The sequence below is a fragment of the Capricornis sumatraensis genome, chromosome 3, assembly GCF_032405125.1.
Source record: "Capricornis sumatraensis isolate serow.1 chromosome 3, serow.2, whole genome shotgun sequence".
Classification (NCBI taxonomy): Eukaryota; Metazoa; Chordata; class Mammalia; order Artiodactyla; family Bovidae; genus Capricornis; species Capricornis sumatraensis.
This window is the reverse complement of record NC_091071.1, coordinates 55488759-55503946: the sequence shown is the minus strand read 5'-3', so window position 1 is coordinate 55503946 and position 15188 is coordinate 55488759.

Genomic DNA, 15188 nt, shown 5'->3' with positions numbered 1-15188 from the left:
AGGAGAGTCAAAAAGTTGGCATAATGCTCAACATTCAGAAAACTAAGATCATGGCATCTGGTCCCATCACTTCATGGCAAATAGATGGGGAAACAGTGGAAACAGTGTCAGACTTAATTTTTCTGGGCTCCAAAATCACTGCAGATAGTGACTGCAGCCATGAAATTAAAGTATGCTTACTCCTTGGAAGGAAAATTATGACTAATCTAGTCAGCATATTAAAAAACAGAGACGTTACTTTGTCAACAAAGGTCTGTCTAGTCAAGGCTATGGTTTTTTCAGCAGTCATGTATGGATTTGAGAGTTGGACTAAAAAGAAAGCTGAGCACTGAAGAATTGATGCTTTTGAACTGTGGTGTTGGGAAGACTCTTGAGAGTCCCTTGGACTGCAAGGAGATCCAATCCGTCCATCCTAAAGGAAATCAGTCCTGGGTGTTCATTAGAAAGACTGATGTTAAAGCTGAAACTCCAATATTTTGGCCACATGATGCAAAGAGCTGACTCATTTGAAAAGACCCTGAAGTTGAGAACATTGAAGGTAGGAGGAGAAGGGGACAACAGAGGATGAGATGGTTAGATGGCATCACCGACTTGATGGACATGAGTTTGAGTAAACTCTGGGAGTTGGTGAGGGACAGGGAGGCCTGGCGTGCTGTTCTTCATGGGGTCACGAATAGTTGGACACGACTGAGCGACTGAACTGAACTGAACTGAACTGCATTGCCCTAAATTATATATCCTTCTGTTCATTAGTCAAATTATATGAAAAGTAGGCTTAAAAATAAATCTATAAGGAGATTTTTAATAGCATATTTTCCCATAACAAGTACAAATTTAGTCAATTACTTCTAATCCACTTTTTAAAAATTCATTTATTTTTCTACTGATCTACTTTTAAAGATAATCCCCAAATATAGAGTGATATTTATGGTGGCAAAATTAGCTACTTTATGTAATCAGCTAATTTGTTCTCAGTGCTACTGCTACTGCTGCTAAGTCGCTTCAGTCATGCCTGACCCTATGTGACCCCAGGGATGGCAGCCCACCGAGTTCCCCCTTCCCTGGGATTCTCCAGGCAAGAACACTGTAGTGGGTTGCCATTTCCTTCTCTAATGCATGAAAGTGAAAAGTGAAAGTGAAGTTGCTCAGTTGTGTCAGACTTTTAGCAATCCCATGGACTGCAGCCTACCAGGCTCCTCTCTGTCCATGGGATTTTCCAGGCAAGAGTACTGGAGCGGGTTGCCATTGTCTTCTCTGAATTTATTCTCATTATTGACTTTTAAAGTCTTTTAAATAATGTTTAGTGTTGTCTTTCATCTTGTTAATCATGTTCACTTGAGATGAAGGAAGCAGTCTAAAATAATCTATTCAAGCAGGTAAGTGCTGTATCTCTTCTCTTCTGAGCTGTGCCTTGGTATAACTCGGTAGACCATGGCTTCCATTTTACTCCAAAAAAATGTTTACCAATGAAGGTTTCTATCCAGTGAAAAATCTAACCTGGAATTGAGCTTTGCTTGTTTGCATAGCTGCCTTTCCTACTACCAAATCACAAATAATTAAATGTGATAATTCTGTTTCTTAAAGGGAAAGAGATGTAGTATGCTTTTGCATCTTTAAAAAAATTAACATTGGTCTTTAAATAAAGTGAATATCAATTGTCCCAAATAACTCATAAAATGACACTAATATTTACTTAATAGTTCTTTTGTTTCACTTAAAAAACATTACTCCCATTACTTTCCAAGAAGCATTAAATGACCATAAATCACATGGATATTTATATGTATATTGAGGTAAAATTGTGTTTAGGAAGTTTCTTTAAAGTTTATCATTAGTTTTCCCTGTTTTCTGCTCATCAGTCAATGAATATGTGTTTCTGTTATCTGAGCATAAATAAGATTCTTTACCGACTGAGCTATGAGGGATGCCTTGAATATAAGTAAAACCAACTTAAATCTAGTTTTGTCTGTTATTTCTTTAACAACTATTATTATGATAACATTTATGGAACAGAATTATTTAAAAATAATCTCACAAACAAATTTTGAATTATTTTATGAATAAATGTGAAAATGCAATTAAATTTCCATGATTTTTTTCCCCAATCTTATTTATGTGTCTGCATTAGCAATATTTCACCTTGTTCTTTGAATCAGTTGTTGGGTATATTCAGAAATCATGACGAAATGATTGGTGATTATGAATTCCAATTTGAGCTCTGTTTGTTTGAAATAATTTGTTCAAAATAATAATATTGCTGGATTTGACAATCCAGCAATAGCTCATGAAGACTGAAAGTTGTTTCTTTTTTTTTTTTTTTTGGTCATTGCAGTTATAATCAAAAGTCTCTTCAATAACTTTTGAGTACTTTATTTTTTAACTAACTAGTTATTGACGTAAATGTTAGAGCCTGCTTAAATGCACTTTGAAACTCTGTGTTGGAAAGTAGAGACACCTAGTGTGTTTCTGAAACATTGCAATAACATTTACCTTGGGCTTATTGAATTCCTACTATTTGTTCAAGTGATTTATTTTCATTAGATCACATAATCTTACCACTCCAAAGGAAAGAAGTGATGGCAATTATAATTCTTTTTCAGATGAGGAGACTGAGACTTAAAGAGAAATATTAACAGTAGGTTGGCATGGTCCTTGGATAGAGGCTGAGTACATGCACAGAACCCCACACATAATTGTTTTACATAGATTTTTTTTTTCCGAGACTCCCTCAAACTTTATGTCTTTAAAGAGAAAGAGAAAAATATTTTAAAAAGTATGAGCATATCATGATTGCTTTAATGCCCTACTGCTGCTGCTGCTGCTGCTGCTGCTGCTGCTGCTGCTGCTGCTGCTAAGTCGCTTCAGTAGTGTCTGACTCTGTGTGACCCCATAGACGGCAGCGCACCAGACTCCCCCGTCCCTGGGATTCTCCAGGCAAGAACACTGAAGCGGGTTGCCATTTCCTTCTCCAATGTATGAAAGTGAAAAATGAAAGTGAAGTCACTCAGTCATGTCCGACTTTTAGCGACCCCATGGACTGCAGCCTACCAGGCTCTTCAAGGACTGATCAATTCTATTACAAACACTAGAACTTTCCAGACAGAAAATAATATTTGAGTTAAGCCTTGAAAGGTCCATTAGTATTCAACAATATTAAGTAGTTGGGGTCCAAGGATATGTATTAATACGAAAATTTTCACAGATGTGAAAGAACTAGACAATTTTAGGGAATTGTGAACAGTTCAATGTTAAAAGGAATATGCTATGTTATTGGAAATTAAGAATACAAATAAGTCTATAATACTCTGGGGAAACTGACACATTGAGCCCATCAGTTATTTAGTACATATAAATCTCCAGTATATTTCTCTTGAAAATAAGCAATCTAAAATATTATTACTATGGTGAAAGCTGATCTGATCTCTGTAAGATTTCTTTCACACTCCAAAGAACTGATAGTTTTCAATTCCAGAATATTACTTCCATAGAACTTACTCAATATTCAGTCAGCAAATATTCTACAAGCCAAACAAACAAACAAACAAAAACTAAGAAGAACGTTCAATATTCAAAGTAGCATTAACTTAGTTGAGCTCAAGATCATAATTTACAGAACATTAAGACTGCCTATTAATTTTATTTTTTCAAAATGATCAATAACCAGTTACTACGAGCATAATTCTGGCAGTTGCTAAGACACCTGGAAGCAACATCTTTTGTACTGATAGTCTGATAACATACTATCCCATGATAATGACGCCAAAAAGCACTTACTCTAGAAAAAGTTAAATCACCTAGGCACATAGTTTTTATTACTTAAAAAGTTTTATAGAAGGAACACATCTGAGCATCATTTTACTGGTGATGACAGTTAAAGAATATTCATAAAACATAGCTGTTATTGAGTAATTAATAATTGTCAAAGATGAACTGTGGTGTTGGGGGATTCTTGAGAGTCCCTTGGACTGCAAGGAGATTCAACCAGTCCATTCTAGAGGAGATCAGTCCTGGGTGTTCTTTGGAAGGAATGATGCTAAAGCTGAAACTCCAATACTTTGGCCACCTCAGGAGACGAGTTGACTCATTGGAAAAGACTCTGATGCTGGGAGGGATTGGGGGCAAGAGGAGAAAGAGATGACAGAGGATGAGATGGCTGGATGGCATCACCGACTAGATGGACATGAGTTTGAGTGATCTCTGGGAGTTGGTGATGGACAGGGAGGCCTGGAGTGCTGCAATTCATGGGGTCTCAAAGAGTCGGACATGACAGAGAGACTGAACTGAACTGAACTGAACTGAACTGATAATTGTACAATATTGAGAAGTATAGAACAAAACACAATTGTTAAGGTAGGCAAGAGAAATACATTTGACAATATTGCTCCAATATTACTAGTAAGTCAAGTATAGTGTTACATGCACTAGACTCTCACTGATAAAAAATAAAAATGAATCCACTCAAAGAAAGTTTAATATTTACTGTCAATAAGGTCAAATTTAGGCATTTGATTCCTGGGTCCGGAAGATCTGCTGGAGAAAGGATAGGCTTCCCACTCCAGTATTCTTGGGCTTTCGTTGTAGCTCAGCTGGTAAAGAATCTGCCTGCAATGTGGCAGACTTGGGCTCAATTCCTGGGTGGGGATTATCCCCTGGAGAAGCAAATATTTACCCACTCCAGGATTCTGGCCTGGAGAATTCCATGGCTGCAGAGTCAGACACAACTGACTGACTTTCACTTTCACTTTTACTGCAACAATGTACAGTATCTCTTATTAGCCTAAACTTTTTTGTAAAACAATAAAATTGAATAAATTAAAGGAAAAACTTTTTTTTTCACATATTAAAAGGCAAGCAGCGAATGATTCTGATGCTTGAGAGAACACAGTGAAACAGCACCCTTAAAGTGCCAAATAAGAAATCTGCCAAATTATAATTCATCATCGGTGAAGACTCTTGAGAGTTAGCTGGACAGCTAGCGGATCAAACCAGTCAATCCTAAAGGAAATCCAACCTGACTATTCATTGGAAGAACTGATTCTGAAGCTGAAGCTCCAATATTTTGGCCACCTAATGTGAAGAGCTGACTCATTGGAAAAGACCTGATGCTGGGAAAGACTAAGGGCAAGAGGAGGCAGTGACGACAGAGGATGAGATGGTTGGATGTTATCACTGACTCAATGAACATGAGTTTGAGCAAACTCCAGAAGACAGTGAAGGGCAGGGAAGCCTGGCATGCTGTAGACCATGGGGTTGGAAAGAATTGGACATGGCTTAGCTACTGAACAGTGAACAACAAACAGGTGAAAATATTTGTTAAAAATAGGTATCCGAAAATAAACTAAAACTCAGATTATTTGACACTAATAATTATGGACTATAAGAACTATCAAAATCTATCCTTAAAGCAAATTAAGATGATATCCACTGAAAATTCAAAACCACTAGAAAGAAAAAAAATGTTATGAACTAGTAAATATGTAGATAAATATTTTAAAAATTCTTTTATTTTTCATATTAATTTAAAAGTTAAAAGTTGAAAGCAAAGATAATCACAGAATATTTTAATCTATAAGGTAAACAAAGATATAAGCAGTAAAAGCACACAAATATAAAAAAAATTAAATGGATTTATCCTGTAGTATTATTCTTATAAATTAAATTGTATCATAGTAATTCAAGAGATATTGTGTGAAATTTGTATATAAGTTGGAATCCCTAGACAAATCACTAAAGAAAAAGCTATACCTAAATTGCCAATAGATATTTTAAACTATTCAGTTAACTCCAATGTGGAAAGAAAAGAGAAGGAAAGGAACTCAAATCAGATGGGTCAGAGAGAAAGCATTTATTAAAATGGCAGACTTGAAACTAACTGCAACTGCATTATATATAGACAGATATTATCAAATTGGAAAAAGAAAAACAAAAAGCAAGATGCAGTTATTTATTGTTTTCAAAAATATCCCATAAACCTTAAAGAAGAGTTAAATATTTCATAGCAGAATACACAAAGAGAAGCCACAAACTTTTATCAAATTGTATCTGCTCAAGAGAAAGAGACTTCATTATTCATGTTGATGTATGACAAAACCAATACAGTATTGTAAAGTAGTTAACCTCCAATGAAAATAAATTTATATTTTAAAAAATAAATAAATAATAAAGAAAATGAATAGGAAAAACACAGACTATGTAGTAAATATTCACAATACATATATTTTAAAAGAACTTATACTTTTAATATGTAAAGAAATTCTATAACTCAATAGTAAAGTTAAAAGATTAATCCAATTATAAATGGACGAGATCTTCAAAGAGACAGTTGGTAAAGGGAAAAACAGCCAATAAAAGACAGGAAGCCATACTCAACATTATTAGTCATGAGAGAAATGAAAATTAATGCATCAGTGTGATACCATTAAGTCTGGAGTCTCGCTTCTGGTTAAAAACCCATGTGTGATTTTCCAGATCTGAGTATAGGCAATTATAAAGGCTTTATTTGACAGGCCTGGGGGGAAAGCTGTCTTCCCCACAGCAGACTTGATGTATAGCCAGCGCATGGTAGTCTTTGAAGGGAAAGCAGGCAAAGACTCAAACCCCTCTGATAAGTCACTCTCTCCATATATTTGCATTCCTAGCCCTGGTGCTCTCATTCTGAGGTCTCTTTATCTGTTGTCTTGGGCAGAGGCCTTCCTCTGGGGACATCTGTTGAGACCGACTTATGGGTGGTGGGGGTGGGGGAGGAGTGGAAAATGAGGAAACAATTTTCTCCATTCTTACTCAGAACTCGGTGTTTTCCACTTGGTCCTCGCCACTTCACCTCCCCAGGCTTCATAAAACTACCAGTCTTTTGTTCTGGCTCCTCAATAGTGAGAAAATCTCCACGTTTTTGCTGAGCCATGGGACCCTCAACCAGTGGACAGTTTCAGGTAGGGAAATGTAACAGGGAGAAGCGGGGCACTTTCTCTGGTTTTAATCTCTTGCTAAAAACACCATCACAATTAGCAAGTTAGCAAGAAAGGCTTAATTCTTTTGGCTTATTGCTTTTATGAGCTACTCCAACATTTGAAAATACAGTTTTTCTCTCAACCTAGCTGACCTCTTCACACTACATACTGAAGAATCTAAGCTACTCCATTTTGTTAACAGAAAAACTCCATTTAAAAAGGTTCTGGGAAAAGAACTTTTGGAAATCCAAGAGCCTTTGGAAATCCCCTGACCTCACCCCACTGCCCACAAGCCAGTCGGACCCCAGACCAAAATCTCCTGACTTAATGCTCAGGAACTTGTGGTCTACGTAGACAATAGGGACCAATCAAGAACCAACACACAACCCTTCGAAAGAAAGTGATCAATCAGACGTTCCCCTACCTAAAAATCTTTTTTTTTCCATGTATACTCCCTATATAAGCAATGTAATACAAAACCCGGGGCTCCTCCCTATAGCCACTGTGTTGGTATTGGTGGGAGCCCCAGCTCGAGGTTGGTAATAAAAACTCTCTTGCTTTTGCATCAGATATCGGCTCCCTGGTGGTCATTGGTAGATTTCGCGACTTGGGCATAACAATACATAGTAGAAAGGCAAAAATGATATTTACCAACATCAAAACCTGGAGAGGATTTATAGCAGTAAGACTTCTTAAAGCTGCTAGAAGACTGCAAAATAGTATCACCAGTTTAGAAAATGGTTTGCAAGTTTTTTATAACGTTAAACATTTACCTACACTCTATCTAACAATTATATATCTAGGTTATTGCACATAGAAATGAAAACAGCAGCTAATTAAAGGACAAAAACTTTCATAGAAGCCTAAAACTGGAAAAAAGAAAAGCTCAGATTTTCATTACTAGAAGGTATATAAACAAAGAGTGGCATATGTAATGAAATACTGTTTAGCAATGAAAAAGAACAAAGACATACAAATTGAAAGAGTCTTTCAAAATTAAATAGTCTTTTTCAAAATTATGTTCAGGGAAAAAATCTAGACACCAAAGAATACAGGATATAACATTTCACTGATGCCCAGTTTTTGATCTGGTGGATCTTCAGTGAGTGAAATAACATTATTTGTCGATGATGAGTGAAGTTCAGATTGACAGGAGAGGCCCCAAAAGGACTCTTTTAGATGATGGAAATACTCTGCTTCTTGAAAGTTTCTTGTGAATATATAAGGTCTGTGCAACGTATTCTATGTAAATTCAATCTCAAAAAATAAATGTGTATATCACTCACATCCCTTCATCTATGAAACTCAATAGACCCCGCATCTAAAAGTTCAAAGTAATATCTAAATATTTTATTTTCATTGTAAAGACTAATAATTTCCAAAAATTATATTCAGTCACTGTGAACTTTGTAATTATTTGGCAGTCTATTTTTTTATATATAAAATATATTCTTAGGTTGAATTTATCCTTAAGATTCATTTCTCCATAGAAATAGCTTAAGGAAGGAAAATTTGATGTAACTGTCAATTATAAAGGAACATGACAGTATAAGGATTTTTGAGATGACCTTGACTAAGTTTTTAGGTTTCCTATTTTCAATTGCTGTCTTATAATATTAATGTTTGGTGTAAGTGCACCAAATTTTTTATTCCTTCCTTGGTAAAACTTTATGAACTGGCTTTGATTAGTCAGGTCCCAAAGGATATCAATTATTATCTAAGCCTGAAGCATCAATGTTAAAATATAGTCAGTTAAGAACTGGGAGTAAGACTAACTAAAGAGCTGTAGTAGTACAAATTTCCCAAATAAATGATTAATGTGTTGTGCTTAGCCACTCAGTCATGTCTGATTCTTTGTGATCCCATGAACTGTGGCTGGCCAGGCTCCTCTGCCCATGGGAATTCTCCAGGCAAGAATACTGGAGTGGGTTGCCATGCCCTACACCAGGGGATCTTCCCAACCCAGGGAGCGATTGCAGGCCTCCCACATTGCAGGCAGATTCTTTACCGTCTGATCCACCTGGCAAGCCTGACTAATCCATAGTTCATTTAACAAAAACAGAATAAAAATTTAAAGACAGGAATAAAGTATTTGTTCAGTTAACAGATCACAACAGCATTTTGATTATTCAGAGAGAACTTGTAATTGACTGAAAATTGGTCTTCTTTATTTCCAAATTATAAACAATCATTATAAGATATAATATCTAAATGTTTAATCCTTGACATCTGCATTTTATATTTGAGATGTGTATGCCTGTGTGTGTGTCTGTGTGTGTGTGTGTGTGTGTCTGTGTGTGTGTAAGGATGAAATTTGGCACATTAGCTAGCAGAAAACTCTATTCACTTCTATTTCTATTGTACTAACAGACAAATTGGCTGCAGCTGGCAATAATTGCTTTTGAAAAGGATTCAATAACACATTATTTCAAATACAAATGTATATAGTTGAGTAATGATTAAACAACTGTATCACTCTACCAACTGAAAAAAGTATTTATTGTGGACATCAAGCAAAGAGAAATATATGTGTATATATACTAGAATTCTGAATTTTATCTATATTATTTGATAAGTAATTAAATTTGTGCAGAATCTGTATACAAACGAATGCTAACACTTTTTCAAAACTTCATGCTGATTATGTGTATACAACTTTTTTAAGAGAAACTAGAATAGGCAGAATAATTTTGAAAAAGAAGAAAGTTTATGAACTCACACTAGTTTCTTTCAATATTACTATTAAGCAACTAATCCAGATAGACTAATATTGGTGAAAGATAGATATGTAAAAGAGTGGAACAAAATATAAACTTCAGGAACACTCCCAGCAATGATCAATTGACTTTTTCTAATTAATAAACTTTGCTTTTAGAACAGATTAGATTTATAGAAAATGTAACCAAATAGTACAGAGAATTCTGATATCTCTTCTATCTTCCCCACACCACAGAGTTTCATCTATTATTAAGATCTTTTAATAGTATGGTTTACTTTTTATAATTGAAGAACCAATATTGATACATTAGTGTTAACTGAAATTCATGATTTGCATAAAGTCTCATTCTAAAGTCTTGCTATAAGGCCATTAATACCCTGGTAACAAAAACAGACCAAATCAATAGATGTAACAAAAGTACACTTATAAACCAATATCCCTTAGGAATATAGACACAAAAAAATAACAAAAATGAAAAACAACAATAAACAAAAAAAAATTCATTAAAATACTACCAAAACAGATCCAGCAATGCATAAAAGAATTAAACACCATGACCAAATGAGCTTCAAGTGAGGAATTCAAGAGTGGTCAACCTAAGAAAATCAATCAATGTAATATACTACATTAAAAGAAAAAAAATCAAATGATCATCTCAATTTTATGGAAATAAAAAGCTGGATTGATAAAAACACTAAAACTAAAGTAGGTGTAGAAGGGAATTTTTCAACCTGAAAAAAATTTATGTAAAGCCCATAGGTAACATCACATTTATTGATGAAAGACTTTGATTTCCTCCTACTATCAAGAAAGAACAAGACAAGTATATCTACTCTTGCCACTTTTACTGAACCTTCTACTGAAGTTCCTTGCCAGCGTAAGTAGGCAGAGAAAGAAATAAATGGCATCTGATAGGACAGAAGAAATTAAAACATTCTATTCAAAGATGGTATGAGTTTATATATAGTAAATCCTAAATAATCTATGGGAAAAAAACCCTATATGATAAATTAATTCAACAAAGCTGCAGTATACAATGTCAACATACAAAAATCTATTACATTTCTAACATTGGCAATAAACAATCAAAACTGAAACTAAGAAAACAGTTCTATTTATAGTAGAATCAAAACCAATAGATCCTCAGAAATTAATAAAATAAATACAAGATTTATATATTGAAAACTATAATACATTGTTCAAAGAAATTAATAAAGATCTAAGTAAATGGAGAGATCCTGTATTCATGGATTTGGAAACTTAGTTTTGCTAAGATATCAATAATTCCCCCATTTATCGACAGATTCAACAAAATCCATATCAAAATCCAAGCTTCCTTTTTTGCTTAAATCTATAAACTGTTCCTAAAATTCATATTTAGGAGAAGGAGGCATCAGAGGATGAGATGGCTGGACACCGTCACCAATGCAATTAACATGAAATTGGGCAAACTCTGGGAGATGATAAGGGACAGGGATGCCTGGCATGCTGCAGTCCATGGAGTCTCAAAGAGTCATACACAACTGGGTGACTGAACAGCAACAACAAAATTCATACGGAGTTTCTGGGAACATTGAAAAGCCAAAGCAACCTTGGGAAAAAAAAAAAAAAAGTTATTGAATTCACAGTTCCTGATTTTAAAATACTACTACAAACACATTATGATCTGTAGGATGTGGTATTTTTATATAAATAGACATAGATTAATGGAATGTAATTGAAATTTCAGAAACAGACCCTTATATTTATAGTCAACTGATTTTTAACAACAGTGTGAAGACAATTCAAGGGAAACCATAGAATTTTTAATGAATTTGCTGTGCAAATTGGATGTCCATATACAAAAAGAATGGGTTTGGATCTATATCTCACAGCATCTACCAAAAATACATCAAACAGGTCAAAGACATAAATGTAAGATCTAAAACTATACCATTAGTAGAAAATATAATGCAGATCTTTATGACGTTGAGTTAGGCAATGATTTCACAGATATGAAACCAAAGTAGAATAACAAAAGAAAAAAAATTAATAAAAAAGATCACATAAAAAAATTAATATGCTTTAAATTATACTATCAAGAAAATAAATTTAACCCAAAGAATGAAAGAAAATATTTGCCAGTCATATATCTGATTAGATATTTGTGTAAAGAATAAAGTTCTTTTTAAAGCAAAACAATAAAAACATAACATGCAAAGGATATGAACAGACATTTCTCCAAAGAAGATAAACAACTGGTAGATGAAAAGTTACTCAATGTATTTAGCTATAAAAGGAATGCAAATTGTACACCTAATGCTGTGCTGTCCTTAGACGTTAAGGCATATCCAACTCTGCGACCCCATGGACTGGAGCCCACCAGGCTCCTCTGTCCAGGGAATTTCCCAAGCAAGAATACTGGAGCAGGCTGCCATTTTCTACTCCAGGGAATCTTCCTAAACCAGGAATCGAATCCATGTCTCTTGCATCTCCTGTGCTGGTAGGCAGATTCTGTACCATTGCCCCTCCTGGGAAGCCCATGTTGTTCTATGCAAATGACTGATTTTGGGACAGAATATGGGTGTAAGAGTTATACACCCATATTCACAGTAAGACTCATTCCCTGTTTCAGGGACAAAAGGAAGTCAAGTATTTTGAATAATATTGATTATTGGTTCCCAATTTCTCCCCTTCCTTCTCATGCTATTGACTAACTACTAGTTCTTTTGAAGACCAAGATAGTATTCTGTGCACATACACAGAAGTACACAGTAGCATAAGCCCTGGTCTAGAAGGCAGGATAGTTCAGTCGCTCAGTCGTCTCCGACTCTTTGAGACCCCATGAATCGCAGCACGCCAGGCCTCCCTGTCCATCATCATCTCCCAGAGTTCACTCAGACTCACGTCCATCGAGTCCGTGATGTCATCCAGCCGTCTCATCCTCAGTCATCCCCTTCTCCTCCTGCCCCCAATTCCTCCCAGCATCAGAGTCTTTTCCAATGAGTCAACTCTTCGCATGAGGTGGCCAAAGTACCAGAGTTTCAGCTTTAGCATCATTCCTTCCAAAGAAATCCCAGGGCTGATCTCCTTCAAAATGGACTGGTTGGATCTCCTTGCAGTCCAAGGGACTCTCAAGAGTCTTCTCCAACACCACAGTTCAAAGGCATCAATTCTTCGGCACTCAGCCTTCTTCACAGTCCAACTCTCACATCCATACATGACCACAGGAAAAACCATAGCCTTGACTAGACGGACCTTAGTCGGCAAAGTAATGTCTTTGCTTTTGAACATGCTATCTAGGTTGGTCATAACTTTTCTTCCAAGGAGTAAGTGTCTTTTAATTTCATGGCTGCAATCACCATCTGCAGTGATTTTGGAGCCTAAAACAATAAAGTCTGGCACTGTTTCCACTGTTTCCCCATCTATTTCCCATGAAGTGATGGGACCGGATTCCATGATCTTCGTTTTCTGAATGTTGATCATTATCTAACAAGCTGTATAAGTTTCTGCATATTTAATTTCTCAGGACTTTACTTTCTCTGCTATAAAAAGAGTATAGCTCATTTTTTTAGCTTTATACTTATTTTTGAGTTGACCATAAAAATGTAATGCTTATATTTTAGCACACTTCATAAATTCAAAGAATGAAACTTATTAACACCATTGTATATGACATATTTGATAGTGGTACATGAAGACGTTTCTGTATATTGTCAACTTACAGTTCCCAAGTAATAGTAAATGAATTGTGAAGCATTGGTTTCCACTAAAGCTATATAATATTCTATTAAATAAAAGAGCTTTTATAAATAAATGAATGCATTGTGACAAGCTGAAAGATAGGTTAAGATATTTCAAAACAACTAATATGAAAGATTAAGCTTATTATTTTTAGGTAATAATATTATATATGTTTAATTAAGGTGTTTTCTATTATCATCCATAAGAATATAAAATGTACTGTAATTTCTTGATTCTAATTAAAGTGGAGTATAATCATCCAAAATCCAAAGCTACATTTAATCATCTGAGCTATTCTTATTGTTTAAGGCATCTTGAGGTTCTGAGATACTTCATAATAAAATTCTTAGGATTTAAAGGAGAAATATTAGCTTCTATATTTTAGAAAATTTGGAATACATATATTTCCTCCCCACTGAACTGCAGCCTTAGGTCCTAAATACATATTTTATTAATAGTATTAATAATGACTTAACTAGTCTATATAATTAATTCCTAAGTTCAGCTATTCCCTCCCATATTTCCCCAAATTTTACATTTCTCCCCCCTTATTCAATACTTTGACATTTTCATTATCTTTTTCTTTCTATAATGTATATTTAAGAACTGTATTATGATATCTAAGATTTTCCATCTTTTCCACATCATCTTATATTTTCTTTTTTCTCATGTAACTTGATTTTAAATCCTTTTATTGCTTGTTACATATTTAGCCTGTAATATAGACTTAAGTAAATATCAGCTTCTGTAACTACTAAAATATTCAGTACATTTGTTATTTTTATTTGAAAATGTATAAGAAATTTTTCTTTTTGAAACTGCATGTTCAATCAAATATAAAACCATGGAAAATGCTAAATTTATGCAAGTCCAGTGAAGACACAATGCTGTAAGTCCTATGAAAAATATGAATCTGATTTTGCAATGTCATTAAGGAAATACCAATACAAAAACTGCAGCAGGTATGATCACAAGGACATTACTTTAAAAATATAATATTCTTTAATAATATATACTTTTAAAATATAAAAATGCAAATAGGGAGCATTTTTAGTAGCTGCATTGTCTAAAATTAAACTGAACACTTATTTATCTGTACCAGTAATCTAATTTTTCAGTCACTCAACTAGAAATACTTGCATTTATTTATACACACATTGTGAACTTTTCTTCTGTGCATTTAATATTATGGTAATTATAACCCAATAAAGCTAATAAGAAAAGAATATTATATGAAACTACTGTAAAATTAACTGGAATTTAACATAATGATATACAAAATTTAAAAAAAAATCCCTTTGTAGTGTAAACTTAAGAAGACTAGTATCAGGTAGAAATTTTCTTTTTTTTTTTTTTTTAAAAAGGGAGCTTCAAAGACAAAGGAGTCTTCCATAACACTTTAAAACAAATGAAAGATGGGATTACATCTATGTGTGGGTGGGGAGATTTACAGAGGACAATAGAAATGTTTAATTAAACTTACTTAAAAAGAACAATTGAACCACACATTTACTAGGTATACATTATTAGCAATTCATAACAGACTAGAATAAAAATAATGTTATAATTTCTGAAGAACCTTGTTCAACTTAGTGTAGTACAACAATAAGAGAAAGGTGTCTGAGGTCTGATCATTTGGTTTTAAATATTTGCCTCAAATTCCCTAACTCTGTGATTTTGGACAAATTTTTAATCCCCCTAAGGCCAGTATTTTTATTTATAATATGGGAAAAACAACAATACACACTTTTGGGCTTTGTGGTGAAGATTCAAAGACATAAGATATACAAACTATGTAG